This window comes from Molothrus ater, chromosome 1 (genome assembly GCF_012460135.2).
Source record: "Molothrus ater isolate BHLD 08-10-18 breed brown headed cowbird chromosome 1, BPBGC_Mater_1.1, whole genome shotgun sequence".
NCBI lineage: Eukaryota > Metazoa > Chordata > Aves > Passeriformes > Icteridae > Molothrus > Molothrus ater.
The window spans coordinates 58191081-58210287 of record NC_050478.2 but is presented as its reverse complement, the minus strand read 5'-3'; the positions used below and the strand labels follow the sequence as shown (position 1 = coordinate 58210287).

Below are 19207 nucleotides of genomic sequence, written 5' to 3'. Positions count from 1 at the left end.
CTGACCATTGAGACATGGACACGCCTCTGAGAACACGGAGGTAAAAGCAGAGCTCTCCCCTGGGAGGGTCCTCTTGGGTTTCCGGCGGGAAAGAGTTCGGGTCTCTCCCCCGGCCCAGCTGCTGGCTGGGCAGGGGGAGGGGAAAGCCATGAGGCCGAGAGAGGTAGGCCTGAGCCCGGGGGTGGAAGGGTGGAAGAGAGACACAGAGAGAGAGAGAGACACCGGGAGCCATCGGGCAGCCCCCCCTGAGAGACACAGAGAGAGAGAGAGAGAGAGAGCCGCTGCCTGAGACTGTAACGTTGAAGCTTGATAAACATGGGCCTGTGCCGGCAGCACGGCTGGGACGGAGAAGAGGGGGGTGTTCAGCCGGCCGCTTGTAGGAGCTTTTAACCCCTTTTTGGAGAATGAGAACTTTACAGAACATTGACCTTTCCTAGAAGATAGAGTGGAAGATGAGGAAGAAATGGGCCAGTGTGAGAGAGGTCTGGGCGAGTGAGAGATAGTAGAAGAATAGAGAAGAATCCTAGTGGGAAGAGATGACGGAGTGGCTTTTGCTGGACTCTTTTTGTATAGCCATGGACAGAACCATGTTCCTTGTGATACAGAGACTGCATTCTAGGGGGAGGCAATGGCCTCAGAACCAAGAGGGTTCAGTGTTGGTGCCCCTCGGCCCCAGGGGGTGAAAATATGGGGGGGACAGGTGTCCCAAAGGAGAGATTGTTTGTGATACAGAGACTGCTCAGTGTTGATGCCCCTCGGCCCCAGGGGGTGAAAAAATATGGGGGGGACAGGTGTCCCAAAAGGAGAGATTGTGGGGACAGGTGTCCCAAAGGAGAGACTGTGCCTTTTTTTGGAACGGGACAGAGCATCCTTAAAAAAAGACAACCCTAGAAGCAGTTCTGGTCCATGTTCAGTGGTGAGAGCACTGGACATGGAAAGGAAGAAGTCACAACGGCAGATGCACTCCGGGCGGTGCCACAAGTGACACAGAAACACACGAGGCTTCGACTGTGTTTCCAGGGGAAGCCCATGGTACAAGAAGGACTCCTCTCCTCTTGATGAACTGAGGATTGATTGTCTAAAAAGTGATGCTGGACCGAGAGTTGGTGATTTGAGGAACAAATGTATTGTGTTGGAAATTTGGTGGGGGTAGGAGGAAATGCATTTGTGAGGTTTTCATTTTCCCTGTATGTGTGTGTTCCTTTTTATTTGTAGTTGTAGAGTAGTTAATAAAGTTCTGGTTCTTTTCTTTCCTAAGTAGGAGCCTGCTTTGCTTATTCCTGGTCACATCTCACAGCAGCTACCAGGGAGAATGTATCTTCATGGAGGCACTGGCATTGTGCCAGTGTCAAACCATGACACCTGTCGCCTACATCTTAGCAAAAAGCATTTGCACTATGTCTTGCCTGGAGAAACAGTGCCAGTGGAGAAAATATCACCGATTGTGTTCTAGAGGTTGCATGGATGTCTGCAGAGTGTTTTGCAAGAAGTAAAAGAACGTTGTCCAAAACAACTCCTCTTCGAAAGGAATGTGAATGGAGAGGGCAGTATAGTGGAAGGCTACTGTTTTCCACAAGTTTGCAAGCTGCGCACACAATGCCAGCGTAGTGCGGCTTCGTTCTTCGCCTTACGGAAGATGCAGCTTTGCCCCGCTCCCGGCGGCGAAGAACAGCTTCGTTGCGCACAGAGCATTGTGCCGGTCGTGGTGCGTTCTGGAGAGCGGCTTCGGCCGAAAGATGCCCGGGACCGGCGCTCGGCTTCGGAGAGATCCATATCTTAGTCTTCTATATCTGCTGTCGCCTCCATCTTAGCAAAAAGCATTTCCACTATGTCTTGCATGGAGAAACTGTTCCAGTGCAGAAACCATCGCCGATGGTGTTCCAGAGGTTGCACGCAGGGCTGCAGATTGTTTTGCAAGAAGTAAAAGAAAGTTGTCCAAAAGAACTCCTCTTCTAACGGAATGTGAATGGAGTAGGCAGGAGAGTGGAAGGCAACTGTTTTCCACAAGTTTGCACGCTGCGCACACAATCCCAGTGTAGTGCGGCTTCGTTCTTCGCCTTTCGGAAGATGCACCTTTCCCCGGCTGCCGGAGGCGAAGAAGAGGCTTCGTCGCGCACAGAGCATTGTGCCGGTCGTGGTGCGTTCCGGAGAGCGGCTTCTGCCGAAAGACGCCCGGGACCAGCGCTCTGCTTCGGAAAACTCCGTATCTTGGTCTTCTGCGTCTCCTGTCGCCTACATCTTAGCAAAAAGCATTTCCACTGTATCTTGCATGGAGAAACTGTGCCAGGGCAGAAAACATCACCGATTGTGTTCTAGAGGTTGCACGGATTTCTGCAGAGTGTTTTGCAAGAAGTAAAGGAACGTAGTCCAAAACAGCTCCTCTTCGAAAGGAATGTGAATGGAGACAGCAGAAGAGTGGAATGCTATTGTTTTCCACAAGTTTGCAAGCTGTGCACACAATCCCAGTGTAGTGCGGCTTTGTTCTTCGCCTTTCGGAAGATGCAGCTTTGCCCTGATCCCCGAGGCGAAGAAGCGGCTTCATCGCGCACAGAGCATTGTGCCGGTCGTGGTGCGTTCCGGAGAGCGGCTTCTGCAGAAAGACGCCCGGGACCGGCGCTCTGCTTCGGAAAACTCCGTATCTTGGTCTTCTGCGTGTCCTGTCGCCTCCAACTTAGCAAAAAGCATTTCCATTTTATCTTGCATGGAGAAACTGGGCCAGTGCTGAAAACATCGCCGATTGTGTTCCAGAGATTGCACACAGGGCTGCAGATTGTTTTGCAAGAAGTAAAAGAAAGTTGTCTAAAACAACTCCTAACGGAATGTGAATGGAGTAGGCAGGAGAGTTGAAGGCTTCTGTTTTCCACAAGTTTGCAAGCTGCGCACACAATCCCAGTGTAGTGCGGCTTTGCTCTTCGACTTTCGGACGATGCAGCTTTCCCCGGCTTCCGGAGGCAAAGAAGAGGCTTCTTCGCGCACAGAGCATTGTGCCGGTCGTGGTGTGTTCCGGAGAGCGGCTTCTGCCGAATGGCGCCCGGGACCGGCCCTCTGCTTTGGAGAGCTCCGTATCTTGGTCTTCTACATGTGCTGTCGCCTCCATCTTAGCAAAAAGCATTTCCACTGTATCTTGCATGGAGAAACTGTGCCAGTGCAGAAAACATCACCGATTCTCTTCTAGAGGTTTCACGCAGGTCTGCAGAGTGTTTTGCAAGAAGAAAAAGAAAGTTGTCCAAAACAACTTCTCTTCTAACGGAATGTGAATGGAGTAGGGAGGAGAGTGGAAGGCTACTGTTTTCCACAAGTTTGCAAGCTGCGCAAACAATCCCAGTGTAGTGCGGCTTCGTTCTTCGCCTTTTGGAAGATGGAGCTTTGCCCCGATCCGGGAGGCGAAGAAGCGGCTTTGTCGCCCACAGAGCATTGTGCCGGTCGTAGTGCTTTCCAGAGAGCAGCTTCTGCCGAAAGACGCGTGGGACTGGCGCTCGGCTTTGGAGAGCTCCGTATCTTGGACTTCTGCGTCTGCTGTCGCCTACATCTTAGCAAAAAGCATTTCCAGTATGTCTTGCATGGAGAAACTGTGCCAGTGGAGAAAACATCACCGATTCTCTTCTAGAGGTTGCACGGATGTCTGCAGAATGTTTTGCAAGAAGTAAAAGAACGTTGTCCAAACCAACTCCTCTTCGAAGGGAATGTGAATAGAGAGGGCAGGAGAGTGGAAGGCTACTGTTTTCCACAAGTTTGCAAGCTGCGCACACAATCCCAGTGTAGTGCGGCTTCGTTCTTCGCCTTTCGGAAGATTCAGCTTTGCCCCGCTCCCGGCGGTAAAGAAGCAGCATCGTCGCAGACAGAGCATTGTGCCAGTCGTGGTGTGTTCCGGAGAGCGGCTTCTGCCAAATGACGCCCGGGACCGGCGCTCTGCTTTGGAAATCTCCGTATCTTAGTCTTCTACATCTGCTGTCGCCTCCATCTTAGGAAAAAGCATTTCCACTATCTCTTGCATGGAGAAACTGTGCCAGTGCAGAAAACATCACCGATTGTATTCCAGAGATTGCACGAAGGTCTGCACAGTGTTTTGCAAGAAGAAAAAGAAAGTTGTCCAAAAAACTCCTCTTCGAAAGGAATGTGAATGGAGAAGGCAGGAGAGTGGAAGGCTACTGTTTTCCACAAGTTTGCAAGGTGCGCACACAATCCCAGTGTAGTGGGGCTTCGTTCTTCGCCTTTCGGAAGACGTACCTTTGCCCGGCTGCTGGAGGCGAAGAAGAGGCTTCTTCGCGCACAGAGCATTGTGCCGGTCGTGGTGCGTTACGGAGAGCGGCTTCTGCAGAAAGACGCCCGGGACCGGCGCTCTGCTTAGGAAAACTCCTTATCTTGGTCTTCTGCGTGTCCTGTCGCCTCCAACTTAGCAAAAAGCATTTCCATTATATCTTGCATGGAGAAACTGTGCCAGTGCTAAAACATCGCTGATTGTGTTCCAGAGATTGCACGCAGGGCTGCAGATTGTTTTGCAAGAAGTAAAAGAAAGTTGTCTAAAACAACTCCTAACGGAATGTGAATGGAGTAGGCAGGAGAGTGGAAGGCTTCTGTTTTCCACAAGTTTGCAAGCTCCGCACACAATCCCAGTGCAGTGCGGCTTTGCTCTTCGACTTTTGAACGATGCAGCTTTCCCCGGCTTCCGGAGGCGAAGAAGCAGCTTCGTTGCGCACAGAGCATTGTGCCGGTTGTGGTGCTTTCCGGAGAGCGGCTTCTGCCGAAAGATGCCCGGGACCTGCCCTCTGCTTCAGAATCCTCCGTATCTTGGTCTTCTACATGTGCTGTCGCCTCCAACATAGCAAAAAGAATTTCCACTATCTCTTGCATGGAGAAACTGTGCCAGTGCAGAAAACATCACCGATTCTCTTCTAGAGGTTTCACGCAGGTCTGCAGAGTGTTTTGCAAGAAGAAAAAGAAAGTTGTCCAAAAAACTCCTCTTCGAAAGGAATGTGAATGGAGAAGGCAGGAGAGTGGAAGGCTACTGTTTTCCACAAGTTTGCAAGCTGCGCACACAATGCCAGTGTAGTGCGGCTTCGTTCTTCGCCTTTCGGAAGACGTACCTTTGCCCGGCTGCCGGAGGTGAAGAAGCGGCTTCGTCGCGCACAGAGCATTGTGCCTGTCGTGGTGCGTTCCGGAGAGCGGCTTCGGCCGAATGACGCGTGGGACCTGCCCTCTGCTTCAGAAACCTCCTTATCTTGGTCTTCTACATCTGCTGTCGCCTCCAACATATCAAAAAGCATTTCCACTCTGTCTTGCATGGAGAAACGGTGCCAGTGCAGAAAACATCACCGATTCTGTTCTAGAGGTTTCACGCAGGTCTGCAGAGTGTTTTGCAAGAAGAAAAAGAAAGTTGTGCAAAACAACTCCTCTTCGCAAGGAATGTGAATGGAGAAGGCAGGAGAGTGGAAGGCTACTTTTTTCCACAAGTTTGCAAGCTGCGCACACAATCCCTGTGTAGTGCGGCTTCGTTCTTCGCCTTTCGGAAGATGCAGCTTTCCCCGGCTGCCGGAGGTGAAGAAGAGGCTTCTTCGCGCACAGAGCATTGTGCCGGTCGTGGTGCGTTCCAGAGAGAGGCCTCTGTCGAAAGATGCCCGGGACCGGCGCTCTGCTTCGGAGAGCTCCGTATCTTCGTCTTCTGCGTCTGCTGTCACCTACATCTTAGCAAAAAGCATTTCCACTATGTCTTGCATGGAGAAACAGTGCCAGTGGAGAAAACATCACCGATTTGGTTCTAGTGGTTGCACGGATGTCTGCAGAGTGTTTTGCAAGATGTAAAAGAAAGTTTTCCAAAGCAGCTCAACTTCGAAGGGAATGTGAATGGAGAGGGCAGGAGAGTGGAAAGCTTCTGTTTTCCACAAGTTTGCAAGCTGCACACACAATCCCAGTGTAGTGGGGCTTCGTTCTTCGCCTTTCGGAAGATGCAGGTTTGCCCTGCTCCCGGAGGCGAAGAAGCGGCTTCTTCGTGCACAGAGCATTGTGCCGGTCGTGGTGCTTTCCGGAGAGCGGCTTCTGCCGAAAGACGCCCGGGACCGGCCCTCTGCTTCAGAAACCTCCGTATCTTGGTCTTCTACATTTGCTGTCTCCTCCAACTTAGCAAAAAGCATTTCCACTCTGTCTTGCATGGAGAAACAGTGCCAGTGCTGAAGACATCACCAATTTTGTTCTAGACGTTGCATGGATATCTGCAGATTGTTTTGCAAGAAGTAAAAGAAAGTCGTCCAAAACAGCTCCTCTTCGAAGGGAATGTGATTGGGAAGGCCGAAGAGTGGAAGGCTGTCGCAGACATCTTTCATGAAAAATCCTTTCTTAGGATTTTTCCTTGTGACAAGCTGCAGTTCAGCAACCAAAGTAAACAATGGTTATCTGCTGCTGTGGAATGCAACAGGTGATTGGTCTCCTGTGGGTGTTTGGATTTCTTGACCACTCATGGCAGAGCTGGCTCTTGCTCTGTCTGAGACACAGATCTTTGTTATTCATTCTTTTCTATTCTTAGCTTAGCTAGCATCTGAAGAAACTTTTCCTTTCTATTGCTTTTTAGTATAGTCTTAATGTAACCTATATCATAAAATAATAAATCAAGCCTTCTGATCATGGAGTCAACATTCTCGTCTCTTCTTCATCCTGAAAACCCTTGTGACCACAGTCACAATTGGTGACCCCCGACTGAGGAGGACAATCATCACTTGGTGAGACCACCAGAGGAGCATTGCTGCACTGGGTAAACCCTGAATGTGTGGCATTGATGGTTGCTTCACAAGTGACCACAGAAGTGGATTCTAGCCAGGAGCTGAAGAACTGAAGATCCGAATTTGGACAGAGTTCACAGCAAGGCTGACCACAAAGGGAACCTTCTGAAAAGCCTCCAGGAAGATGTTCGGAAAGCTCAGCAGCACCGTGCAGATAGCCAGAGAGTCCTGGACACTGTCACAAGGTACTGTTGGTTTTTCCCCTCCTGAAGATGAGGTCAGTCGCAGTTTGTGGCTGCTCATCTGGAGGACTCCTCCCCTAGAGGATGAGGTTCCATTCTCCCCTTCAGAGGAGAAACTTATTGCCCTCTGGCAAAAATGGGGTGAAGAGGACAGAATTCTCCTGTTGGAGGCAGATCTCTGTGATTTTTTTCGATGGGCAAAGCTCTTTGGGTTTTTTACGAATGTGCTATATGCCCTCGATATGTTTGTCTGGGAGTGTATGGGCTCCATTTTCCAATTCTTTTTATACCGGGGGTTCGGATGCCCCTCGATTTATCCAACCTTTTTGAAGCTCTTTCTAGTCTTGAAACGGAGAGCAGCTGTTTTTCCCTGGATTGCTAACTGCAAGGGCAAAGCCCCGTTCCCCCCAATTCCGGGGGAAGACCCTTTGGAGGGGGACGCTCTGCTGCTTTCCAGCCCCCCCGAACCACAGTGGGGGGGCGAAGTTTCGCCCGCAGCCGAAGTTTTTTTTACTGCGTCTTTGGAGCATGCTCAGACGGAGCCGTTTGTTCCCCCCTCCCGTTGCTCTCAGGGGGGATGGGAGTGGGCGGCGCCGCCCCGGCCAGCGCCACGGGCACCGCCCCGGCCAGCGCCATGGGCACCGCCCCAACCCGCCCCGCGGGTGCGGGCGGTTCCCCCCGCGGCCCGTCCCGCGGCCGCCCCTCCGGGGGAGCCTGTGGGCGTTCCAGCCGCGGTTCCACCGGCTTCCCTGCCTGCATCTATCTCAGAGACACTGCTTCCCGCGGCTGCGCCGATGTTGCTGGGCAACAGCGATCCACCGCTCCCCCCGGCCGTCCCGCCGCCTTCTGCGACTGCGGTTCCGCGGCCGATGTCAGAGTCCGGCGCAGAAGAAGCTGCCGACCCCGTGCCGCCCCCGCCGCCCCCGCCGCCTCCCCAGGCGGCCCCGCTGCCCGCCCCTGCGGGGACTCCGTTCTCCATGTCCGCGTCAGAGGCTGCCCTGGAGCCGGCGGCAGCTGCAGAGGCGCCTCCTGCATCCAGCGTGACTTCCTCCCCGAGTTTTTCGGGTTGTCCCGGGGCTGCCCCTACGGGGGGAGCTGGGACAGGGGAAGAGGGCGTCAGCCTGTCCTTCCGTGGAGGAGGCATGGCCCGACAGCTGGCTGTGGGCGCAGCCCGGCTGCCTGTTTTCAAGATCAGCATTCTTGGCGGGTTGGGGGGTGTTTGGTCCGGGGTTTCCCCCTGGGGGATGCGAATCTCTCTGCCGCCCCTCGCGCGCCCCAGCGGCGAGGGGAAGGTGGGTCCCGAAAGTTCTGCCCCTGGTCCCCAGCCCAGAGCGGGTGGCGGTGGTGCCGTGAGGCAGATGGGAGGAACACCTGGTGCATTTGCATTGCAGAGGCAGAGGGCACAGCAGGAAGCGAGCATCGCTTGTCTGCTGTGGGGAAAGGACATCCCCAGACCCGAGACGAAGTTTCTCGGGACAGCTTCTGTCTTCCCATTGCCGGCATGCCTCGGTGATTTTGGGGAAAGGAAGCGTTTGGTCACCCCTTCTGCCATTGTACTGGCAGCAGGGTGCGGGTCTGTGCCAATGCAGAGCCTGCCTCGGGGGCTGGGCCTGGGCTGTCTGGCTTGGTTGCTTGGGCCAGGGCCACCTCCCGGCCTCCTGTTGAGTTTGGGGGCTTTGCTTCCCCCTTCTGGTCCTGGGCCACCTTTCAGTGGGCCAGGTGTGGGGTTCCTGATCCTTCCACATGGGCCAGGGCCCCCAAGGGCCTCTCTCTGGCTCCTCTGCTGCTGCTGCTGCTCTTTCCGACAAAAAAAAAAAAAAAAAAAAAAAAAAAATTAAATTGAATAAAAAAGGGTGAAAGAGCTGGCAGCAGCTCAGAAGAGGCATTGAGGAGCCAGGGATTGGCTTCAGCCCAAGTTGTTCAATGAAGGGCTGTGGCAAGACATTTCAGAAATTTTCTAATTTTCTCAAAATTGTTTGAAGACTGTCAATGGACTTTTGATAAATATTGATGGACCTTTTTCTGTAGCAAGCCTGTTTCAGGACCAAAAGAAACTTTCAGATATGGCAAAGAGGAACATCTTCAAGCCATGGACTTTTCCTGAAACTCAGCTGCTTGGACTTGAATTTTCTTTGCATTGTTTTTGCATTTTCTTATATTATAGAATTGTTTTAGTAATATGATAGAATTTTATGTTCTACAGGTGAAGAAATTCCCAGTGCATTCCACAGGAGCACTTGAGTGGAGTTTGATTGGCAACAGATAACCTGTCAAGTGTTTGTCTTTTTCTTCGGCATGAGTACAGCAGAGAAAATTACAAACACTTTTTCCTTTTAATTTAACTAAATAAAAAAAGGTGACATGTCGCAGACATCTTTCATGAAAAATCCTTTCTTAGGATTTTTCCTTGTGACAAGCTGCAGTTCAGCAACCAAAGTAAACAATGGTTATCTGCTGCTGTGGAATGCAACAGGTGATTGGTCTCCTGTGGGTGTTTGGATTTCTTGACCACTCATGGCAGAGCTGGCTCTTGCTCTGTCTGAGACACAGATCTTTGTTATTCATTCTTTTCTATTCTTAGCTTAGCTAGCATCTGAAGAAACTTTTCCTTTCTATTGCTTTTTAGTATAGTCTTAATGTAACCTATATCATAAAATAATAAATCAAGCCTTCTGATCATGGAGTCAACATTCTCGTCTCTTCTTCATCCTGAAAACCCTTGTGACCACAGTCACAGAAGGCTACTGTTTTCCACAAGTTTGCAAACTTCTCACACATTCCCACTGTAGTGCTGCTTCGTTCTTAACCTTTCGGAAGATGCACCTTTCCCCGGCTTCCGGAGGCGAGGAAGAGGCTTCTTCGCGCACAGAGCATTGTGCCGGTCGTGGTGCGTTCCGAACAGCGGCTTCTGCCGAAAGACGCCCGGGACCGGCGCTCTGCTTCGGAGAGCTCGGAATCTTGGCCTTCTACATCTGCTGTCGCCTCCAAATTAGCAAAAAGCATTTCCACTTTGTCTTGAATGGAGAAACAGTGCCGGCGGAAAAAAACATCACCGATTCTCTTCTAGAGGTTTCACGGAGGTCTGCAGAGTGTTTTGCAAGAAGAAAAAGAAAGTTGTCTAAAACAACTCCTCTTCGAAAGGAATGTGAACGGAGTAGGCAGGAGAGTGGAAGGCTACTGTTTTCCACAAGTTTGCAAGCTGCGCACACAATCCCTGTGTAGTGCGGCTTCGTTCTTCGACTTTCGGAAGATGAAGCTTTCCACGGCTGCCGGAGGTGAAGAAGAGGTTTCGTAGCGCACAGAGCATTGTGCCGGTCGTGGTGTGTTCCGGAGAGCGGCTTCGGCCGAATGATGCCCGGGACCGGCGCTCTGCTTCGGAAACCTCCGTATCTTGGTCTTCTACATCTGCTGTCGCCTCCAACTTAGCAAAAAGCATTTCCACTATGTCTTGCATGGAGAAACGGTGCCAGTGCAGAAAACATCACCGATTCTCTTCTAGAGGTTGTTTGGATGTCTGCAGATTGTTTTGCAAGAAGTAAAAAAGTTGTCCAAAGCAGCTCCTCTTCGAAGGGAATGTGAATGGAGAGGGCAGAAGAGTGGAAGGCTACTGTTTTCCACAAGTTTGCAAGCTGCGCACACAATCCCAGTGTTGGGCGACTTTGTTCTTCACCTTTCGGAAGATGCAGCTTTCCCGTGCTCCGGGAGGTGAAGAAGCGGCTTCGTCGCGCACAGAGCATTGTGCCGGTCGTGGTGCTTTCCGGAGAGCGGCTTCTGCCGAAAGACGCGTGGGACCGGCGCTCTGCTTCGAAGAGCTCCGTATCTTGGTCTTCTACATGTGCTGTCTCCTCCAACTTAGCAAAAAGCATTTCCACTATGTCTTGCATGGAGAAAGAGTGCCAGTGGAGAAAACATCACTGATTTGGTACTAGACGATGCATGGATATCTCAGATTGTTTTGCAAGAAGTAAAAGAAAGTTGTCCAAAACAACTCTTCTTTGAAGAGAATGTGAATGGAGAAGGCAGGAGAGTGGAAGGCAACTGCTTTCCACAAGTTTGCAAGCTGTGCACACAATCCCAGTGTAGTGCGGCTTCGTTCTTCGCCTTTCGGAAGATGCAGCTTTCCCCGGCTGCCGGAGACGAAGAAGAGGCTTCTTCGCGCACAGAGCATTGTGCCGGTCGTGGGGCGTTCCAGAGAGCGGCTTCTGCCGAATGACGCCCGGGACCGGCCCTCTGCTTCAGAAACCTCCGTATCTTAGTCTTCTACATGTGCTGTCGCCTCCAACTTAGCAAAAAGCATTTCCACTCTGTCTTGCATGGAGAAACGCTGCCAGTGCAGAAAACATCACTGATTCTCTTCTAGAGGTTGACCGGATGTCTGCAGATTGTTTTGCAAGAAGAAAAAGAAAGTTGTCCAAAAGAACTCCTCGTCGAAAGGAATGTGAATGGAGAAGGCAGGAGAGTGGAAGGCTACTGTTTTCCACAAGTTTGCAAGATGCGCACACAATCCCTGTGTAGTGCGGATCGTACTTCGCCTTTCGGAAGATGCAGCTTTCCACAGCTCCCGGAGGTGAAGAAGAGGCTTCTTCGCGCACAGAGCATTGTGCCGGTCGTGGTGCGTTCCGGAGAGAGGCTTCTGTCGAAAGACGCCCGGGACCGGCGCTCTGCTTCGGAGAGCTCCGTATCTTGGTCTTCTACATGTGCTGTCTCCTCCAACTTAGCAAAAAGCATTTCCACTATGTCTTGCATGGAGAAACAGTGCCAGTGGAGAAAACATCACCGATTTGGTTCTAGAGGTTGCACGGATGTCTGCAGAGTGTTTTGCAAGATGTAAAAGGAAGTTTTCCAAACCAGCTCCTCTTCGAAGGGAATGTGAATGGAGAGGGCAGGAGAGCGGAAGGCTACTGTTTTCCACAAGTTTGCAAGCTGCGCACACAATCCCAGTGTAGTGCGGCTTCGTTCTTCGCCTTTCGGAAGATGCAGCTTTGCCCCGTTCCCGGCGGCAAAGAAGCAGCTTCGTCGCGCACAGAGCATTGTGCCGGTCGTGGTGCGTTCCGGAGAGCGGCTTCTGCCGAAAGACGCCCGGGACCGGCGCTCAGCTTTGGAGAGCTCCGTATCTTAGTCTTCTACATCTGCTGTCGCCTCCATATTAGCAAAAAGCATTTCCACTATGGCTTGCATGGAGAAACTGTGCCAGTGCAGAAAACATCGCCGAACCTGTTCCAGAGATTGCACGCAAGGTTGCAGATTGTTTTGCAAGAAGTAAAAGTAAGTTGTCTAAAACAACTGCTCTTCTAACGGTATGTGAATGGAGTAGGCAGGAGAGTGGAAGGCTACTATTTTCCACAAGTTTGCAAGCTGTGCACACAATCCCTGTGTAGTGAGGCTTCGTTCTTCGACATTCGGAAGATGCAGCTTTCCCCGGCTGCCGGAGGCGAAGAAGAGGCTTCTTCACGCACAGAGCATTGTGCCGGTCGTGGTGCGTTCCAGAGAGCGGCTTCTGCCGAAAGACACCCGGGACCGGCGCTCTGCTTCGGAAACATCTGTATCTTGGTCTTCTGCGTCTCCCCTCGCCTCCATCTTAGCAAAAAGCATTTCCACTATGTCTTGCATGGAGAAACTGTGCCAGTGCAGAAAACATCACCGATTGTGTTCCAGAGGTTGCGCGCAGGGCTGCAGATTGCTTTGCAAGAAGTAAAAGAAAGTTGTCTAAAACAACTCCTCTTTCTAACGGAATGTGAATGGTGAAGGCAGGAGAGTGGAAGGCTACTGTTTTCCACAAGTTTGCAAGCTGTGCACACAATCCCAGTGTAGTGCGGCTTCGTTCATCGACTTTCGGACGATGCACCTTTCCCCGGCTGCCGGAGGCGAAGAAGAGGCTTCTTCGCGCACAGAGCATTGTGCCGGTCGTGGTGTGTTCTGGAGAGCGGCTTCTGCCGAATGACGCCCGGGACCGGCCCTCTGCTTCAGAAACCTCCGTATCTAGGTCTTCTACATGTGCTGTCGCCTCCAACTTAGCAGAAAGCATTTCCACTATGTCTTGCATGGAGAAACTGTGCCAGTGCAGAAAACATCACCGATTCTCTTCTAGAGGTTTCACGCAGGTCTGCAGAATGTTTTGCAAGAAAAAAAGAACGTTGTCCAAAACAACTCCTCTTCGCAAGGAATGTGAATGGAGAAGGCAGGAGAGTGGAAGGCTACTGTTTTCCACTAGTTTGCAAGCTGCGCACACAATCCCAGTGTAGTGCGGCTTCGTTCTTCGCCTTTCGGAAGATGCAGCTTTCCCCGACTGCCAGAGGCGAAGAAGAGGCTTCTTCGCGCACAGAGCATTGTGCCTGTCGTGGTGCGTTCCGGAGAGCGGCTTCTGCCGAAAGGCGCCCGGGACCGGCGCTCTGCTTCGGAAAACTCCGTATCTTGGTCTTCTGCGTCTCCTGTCGACTCCAACGTAGCAAAAAGCATTTCCACTATGTCTTGCATGGAGAAATTGTGCCAGTGAAGAAATCATCGCCGATTGTGTTCCAGAGATTGCACGCAGGGCTGCAGATTGTTTTGCAAGAAGTAAAAGAAAGTTGTCCAAATCAGCTCCTCTTCTAATGGAATGTGAATGGAGAAGGCAGAAGAGTGGAAGGCTACTGTGTTCCACAAGTTTGCAAGCTGCGCACACAATCCCAGTGTAGTGCGGCTTTGTTCTTAACCTTTCGGAAGATGCAGCTTTCCCTGGCTGCCGGAGGCGAAGAAGAGGCTTCTTCGCGCACAGAGCATTGTGCCGGTCGTGGTGCTTTCCGGAGAGCGGCTTCTGCCGAAAGACGCCCGGGACCGGCCCTCTGCTTCGGAAACCTCTGTATCTTGGTCTTCTGCGTCTCCTCTTGTGGTGGTTTGACAGGAAATGTGTTTTTTGAGATGCTGTGTTTTTGGCCAATGGATATTCAGACTTTAATATTGGCATTTAACCTGACCATTGAGACATGGACACGCCTCTGAGAACACGGAGGTAAAAGCAGAGCTCTCCCCTGGGAGGGTCCTCTTGGGTTTCCGGCGGGAAAGAGTTCGGGTCTCTCCCCCGGCCCAGCTGCTGGCTGGGCAGGGGGAGGGGAAAGCCATGAGGCCGAGAGAGGTAGGCCTGAGCCCGGGGGTGGAAGGGTGGAAGAGAGACACAGAGAGAGAGAGAGACACCGGGAGCCATCGGGCAGCCCCCCCTGAGAGACACAGAGAGAGAGAGAGAGAGAGAGCCGCTGCCTGAGACTGTAACGTTGAAGCTTGATAAACATGGGCCTGTGCCGGCAGCACGGCTGGGACGGAGAAGAGGGGGGTGTTCAGCCGGCCGCTTGTAGGAGCTTTTAACCCCTTTTTGGAGAATGAGAACTTTACAGAACATTGACCTTTCCTAGAAGATAGAGTGGAAGATGAGGAAGAAATGGGCCAGTGTGAGAGAGGTCTGGGCGAGTGAGAGATAGTAGAAGAATAGAGAAGAATCCTAGTGGGAAGAGATGACGGAGTGGCTTTTGCTGGACTCTTTTTGTATAGCCATGGACAGAACCATGTTCCTTGTGATACAGAGACTGCATTCTAGGGGGAGGCAATGGCCTCAGAACCAAGAGGGTTCAGTGTTGGTGCCCCTCGGCCCCAGGGGGTGAAAATATGGGGGGGACAGGTGTCCCAAAGGAGAGATTGTTTGTGATACAGAGACTGCTCAGTGTTGATGCCCCTCGGCCCCAGGGGGTGAAAAAATATGGGGGGGACAGGTGTCCCAAAAGGAGAGATTGTGGGGACAGGTGTCCCAAAGGAGAGACTGTGCCTTTTTTTGGAACGGGACAGAGCATCCTTAAAAAAAGACAACCCTAGAAGCAGTTCTGGTCCATGTTCAGTGGTGAGAGCACTGGACATGGAAAGGAAGAAGTCACAACGGCAGATGCACTCCGGGCGGTGCCACAAGTGACACAGAAACACACGAGGCTTCGACTGTGTTTCCAGGGGAAGCCCATGGTACAAGAAGGACTCCTCTCCTCTTGATGAACTGAGGATTGATTGTCTAAAAAGTGATGCTGGACCGAGAGTTGGTGATTTGAGGAACAAATGTATTGTGTTGGAAATTTGGTGGGGGTAGGAGGAAATGCATTTGTGAGGTTTTCATTTTCCCTGTATGTGTGTGTTCCTTTTTATTTGTAGTTGTAGAGTAGTTAATAAAGTTCTGGTTCTTTTCTTTCCTAAGTAGGAGCCTGCTTTGCTTATTCCTGGTCACATCTCACAGCAGCTACCAGGGAGAATGTATCTTCATGGAGGCACTGGCATTGTGCCAGTGTCAAACCATGACACCTGTCGCCTACATCTTAGCAAAAAGCATTTGCACTATGTCTTGCCTGGAGAAACAGTGCCAGTGGAGAAAATATCACCGATTGTGTTCTAGAGGTTGCATGGATGTCTGCAGAGTGTTTTGCAAGAAGTAAAAGAACGTTGTCCAAAACAACTCCTCTTCGAAAGGAATGTGAATGGAGAGGGCAGTATAGTGGAAGGCTACTGTTTTCCACAAGTTTGCAAGCTGCGCACACAATGCCAGCGTAGTGCGGCTTCGTTCTTCGCCTTACGGAAGATGCAGCTTTGCCCCGCTCCCGGCGGCGAAGAACAGCTTCGTTGCGCACAGAGCATTGTGCCGGTCGTGGTGCGTTCTGGAGAGCGGCTTCGGCCGAAAGATGCCCGGGACCGGCGCTCGGCTTCGGAGAGATCCATATCTTAGTCTTCTATATCTGCTGTCGCCTCCATCTTAGCAAAAAGCATTTCCACTATGTCTTGCATGGAGAAACTGTTCCAGTGCAGAAACCATCGCCGATGGTGTTCCAGAGGTTGCACGCAGGGCTGCAGATTGTTTTGCAAGAAGTAAAAGAAAGTTGTCCAAAAGAACTCCTCTTCTAACGGAATGTGAATGGAGTAGGCAGGAGAGTGGAAGGCAACTGTTTTCCACAAGTTTGCACGCTGCGCACACAATCCCAGTGTAGTGCGGCTTCGTTCTTCGCCTTTCGGAAGATGCACCTTTCCCCGGCTGCCGGAGGCGAAGAAGAGGCTTCGTCGCGCACAGAGCATTGTGCCGGTCGTGGTGCGTTCCGGAGAGCGGCTTCTGCCGAAAGACGCCCGGGACCAGCGCTCTGCTTCGGAAAACTCCGTATCTTGGTCTTCTGCGTCTCCTGTCGCCTACATCTTAGCAAAAAGCATTTCCACTGTATCTTGCATGGAGAAACTGTGCCAGGGCAGAAAACATCACCGATTGTGTTCTAGAGGTTGCACGGATTTCTGCAGAGTGTTTTGCAAGAAGTAAAGGAACGTAGTCCAAAACAGCTCCTCTTCGAAAGGAATGTGAATGGAGACAGCAGAAGAGTGGAATGCTATTGTTTTCCACAAGTTTGCAAGCTGTGCACACAATCCCAGTGTAGTGCGGCTTTGTTCTTCGCCTTTCGGAAGATGCAGCTTTGCCCTGATCCCCGAGGCGAAGAAGCGGCTTCATCGCGCACAGAGCATTGTGCCGGTCGTGGTGCGTTCCGGAGAGCGGCTTCTGCAGAAAGACGCCCGGGACCGGCGCTCTGCTTCGGAAAACTCCGTATCTTGGTCTTCTGCGTGTCCTGTCGCCTCCAACTTAGCAAAAAGCATTTCCATTTTATCTTGCATGGAGAAACTGGGCCAGTGCTGAAAACATCGCCGATTGTGTTCCAGAGATTGCACACAGGGCTGCAGATTGTTTTGCAAGAAGTAAAAGAAAGTTGTCTAAAACAACTCCTAACGGAATGTGAATGGAGTAGGCAGGAGAGTTGAAGGCTTCTGTTTTCCACAAGTTTGCAAGCTGCGCACACAATCCCAGTGTAGTGCGGCTTTGCTCTTCGACTTTCGGACGATGCAGCTTTCCCCGGCTTCCGGAGGCAAAGAAGAGGCTTCTTCGCGCACAGAGCATTGTGCCGGTCGTGGTGTGTTCCGGAGAGCGGCTTCTGCCGAATGGCGCCCGGGACCGGCCCTCTGCTTTGGAGAGCTCCGTATCTTGGTCTTCTACATGTGCTGTCGCCTCCATCTTAGCAAAAAGCATTTCCACTGTATCTTGCATGGAGAAACTGTGCCAGTGCAGAAAACATCACCGATTCTCTTCTAGAGGTTTCACGCAGGTCTGCAGAGTGTTTTGCAAGAAGAAAAAGAAAGTTGTCCAAAACAACTTCTCTTCTAACGGAATGTGAATGGAGTAGGGAGGAGAGTGGAAGGCTACTGTTTTCCACAAGTTTGCAAGCTGCGCAAACAATCCCAGTGTAGTGCGGCTTCGTTCTTCGCCTTTTGGAAGATGGAGCTTTGCCCCGATCCGGGAGGCGAAGAAGCGGCTTTGTCGCCCACAGAGCATTGTGCCGGTCGTAGTGCTTTCCAGAGAGCAGCTTCTGCCGAAAGACGCGTGGGACTGGCGCTCGGCTTTGGAGAGCTCCGTATCTTGGACTTCTGCGTCTGCTGTCGCCTACATCTTAGCAAAAAGCATTTCCAGTATGTCTTGCATGGAGAAACTGTGCCAGTGGAGAAAACATCACCGATTCTCTTCTAGAGGTTGCACGGATGTCTGCAGAATGTTTTGCAAGAAGTAAAAGAACGTTGTCCAAACCAACTCCTCTTCGAAGGGAATGTGAATAGAGAGGGCAGGAGAGTGGAAGGCTACTGTTTTCCACAAGTTTGCAAGCTGCGCACACAATCCCAGTGTAGTGCGGCTTCGTTCTTCGCCTTTCGGAAGATTCAGCTTTGCCCCGCTCCCGGCGGTAAAGAAGCAGCATCGTCGCAGACAGAGCATTGTGCCAGTCGTGGTGTGTTCCGGAGAGCGGCTTCTGCCAAATGACGCCCGGGACCGGCGCTCTGCTTTGGAAATCTCCGTATCTTAGTCTTCTACATCTGCTGTCGCCTCCATCTTAGGAAAAAGCATTTCCACTATCTCTTGCATGGAGAAACTGTGCCAGTGCAGAAAACATCACCGATTGTATTCCAGAGATTGCACGAAGGTCTGCACAGTGTTTTGCAAGAAGAAAAAGAAAGTTGTCCAAAAAACTCCTCTTCGAAAGGAATGTGAATGGAGAAGGCAGGAGAGTGGAAGGCTACTGTTTTCCACAAGTTTGCAAGGTGCGCACACAATCCCAGTGTAGTGGGGCTTCGTTCTTCGCCTTTCGGAAGACGTACCTTTGCCCGGCTGCTGGAGGCGAAGAAGAGGCTTCTTCGCGCACAGAGCATTGTGCCGGTCGTGGTGCGTTACGGAGAGCGGCTTCTGCAGAAAGACGCCCGGGACCGGCGCTCTGCTTAGGAAAACTCCTTATCTTGGTCTTCTGCGTGTCCTGTCGCCTCCAACTTAGCAAAAAGCATTTCCATTATATCTTGCATGGAGAAACTGTGCCAGTGCTAAAACATCGCTGATTGTGTTCCAGAGATTGCACGCAGGGCTGCAGATTGTTTTGCAAGAAGTAAAAGAAAGTTGTCTAAAACAACTCCTAACGGAATGTGAATGGAGTAGGCAGGAGAGTGGAAGGCTTCTGTTTTCCACAAGTTTGCAAGCTCCGCACACAATCCCAGTGCAGTGCGGCTTTGCTCTTCGACTTTTGAACGATGCAGCTTTCCCCGGCTTCCGGAGGCGAAGAAGCAGCTTCGTTGCGCACAGAGCATTGTGCCGGTTGTGGTGCTTTCCGGAGAGCGGCTTCTGCCGAAAGATGCCCGGGACCTGCCCTCTGCTTCAGAATCCTCCGTATCTTGGTCTTCTACATGTGCTGTCGCCTCCAACATAGCAAAAAGAATTTCCACTATCTCTTGCATGGAGAAACTGTGCCAGTGCAGAAAACATCACCGATTCTCTTCTAGAGGTTTCACGCAGGTCTGCAGAGTGTTTTGCAAGAAGAAAAAGAAAGTTGTCCAAAAAACTCCTCTTCGAAAGGAATGTGAATGGAGAAGGCAGGAGAGTGGAAGGCTACTGTTTTCCACAAGTTTGCAAGCTGCGCACACAATGCCAGTGTAGTGCGGCTTCGTTCTTCGCCTTTCGGAAGACGTACCTTTGCCCGGCTGCCGGAGGTGAAGAAGCGGCTTCGTCGCGCACAGAGCATTGTGCCTGTCGTGGTGCGTTCCGGAGAGCGGCTTCGGCCGAATGACGCGTGGGACCTGCCCTCTGCTTCAGAAACCTCCTTATCTTGGTCTTCTACATCTGCTGTCGCCTCCAACATATCAAAAAGCATTTCCACTCTGTCTTGCATGGAGAAACGGTGCCAGTGCAGAAAA

General features: G+C 51.6%; 2 long non-coding RNA genes across 2 annotated transcripts; both read left to right on the top strand.

Moving 5' to 3' along the window:
• The first annotated feature begins 368 nt into the window (after positions 1–368).
• Positions 369–1257, top strand: LOC129046802 (uncharacterized). The gene is made up of 2 exons (XR_008508572.1): positions 369–700; positions 792–1257. It is a non-coding gene; the product is annotated as an uncharacterized LOC129046802 (long non-coding RNA).
• Positions 1258–14268: 13011 nt separating this feature from the next.
• LOC129046803 (uncharacterized) lies at positions 14269–15157 on the top strand. Its single transcript, XR_008508574.1, has 2 exons — positions 14269–14600; positions 14692–15157. It is a non-coding gene; the product is annotated as an uncharacterized LOC129046803 (long non-coding RNA).
• The last annotated feature ends 4050 nt before the right edge of the window (positions 15158–19207 follow it).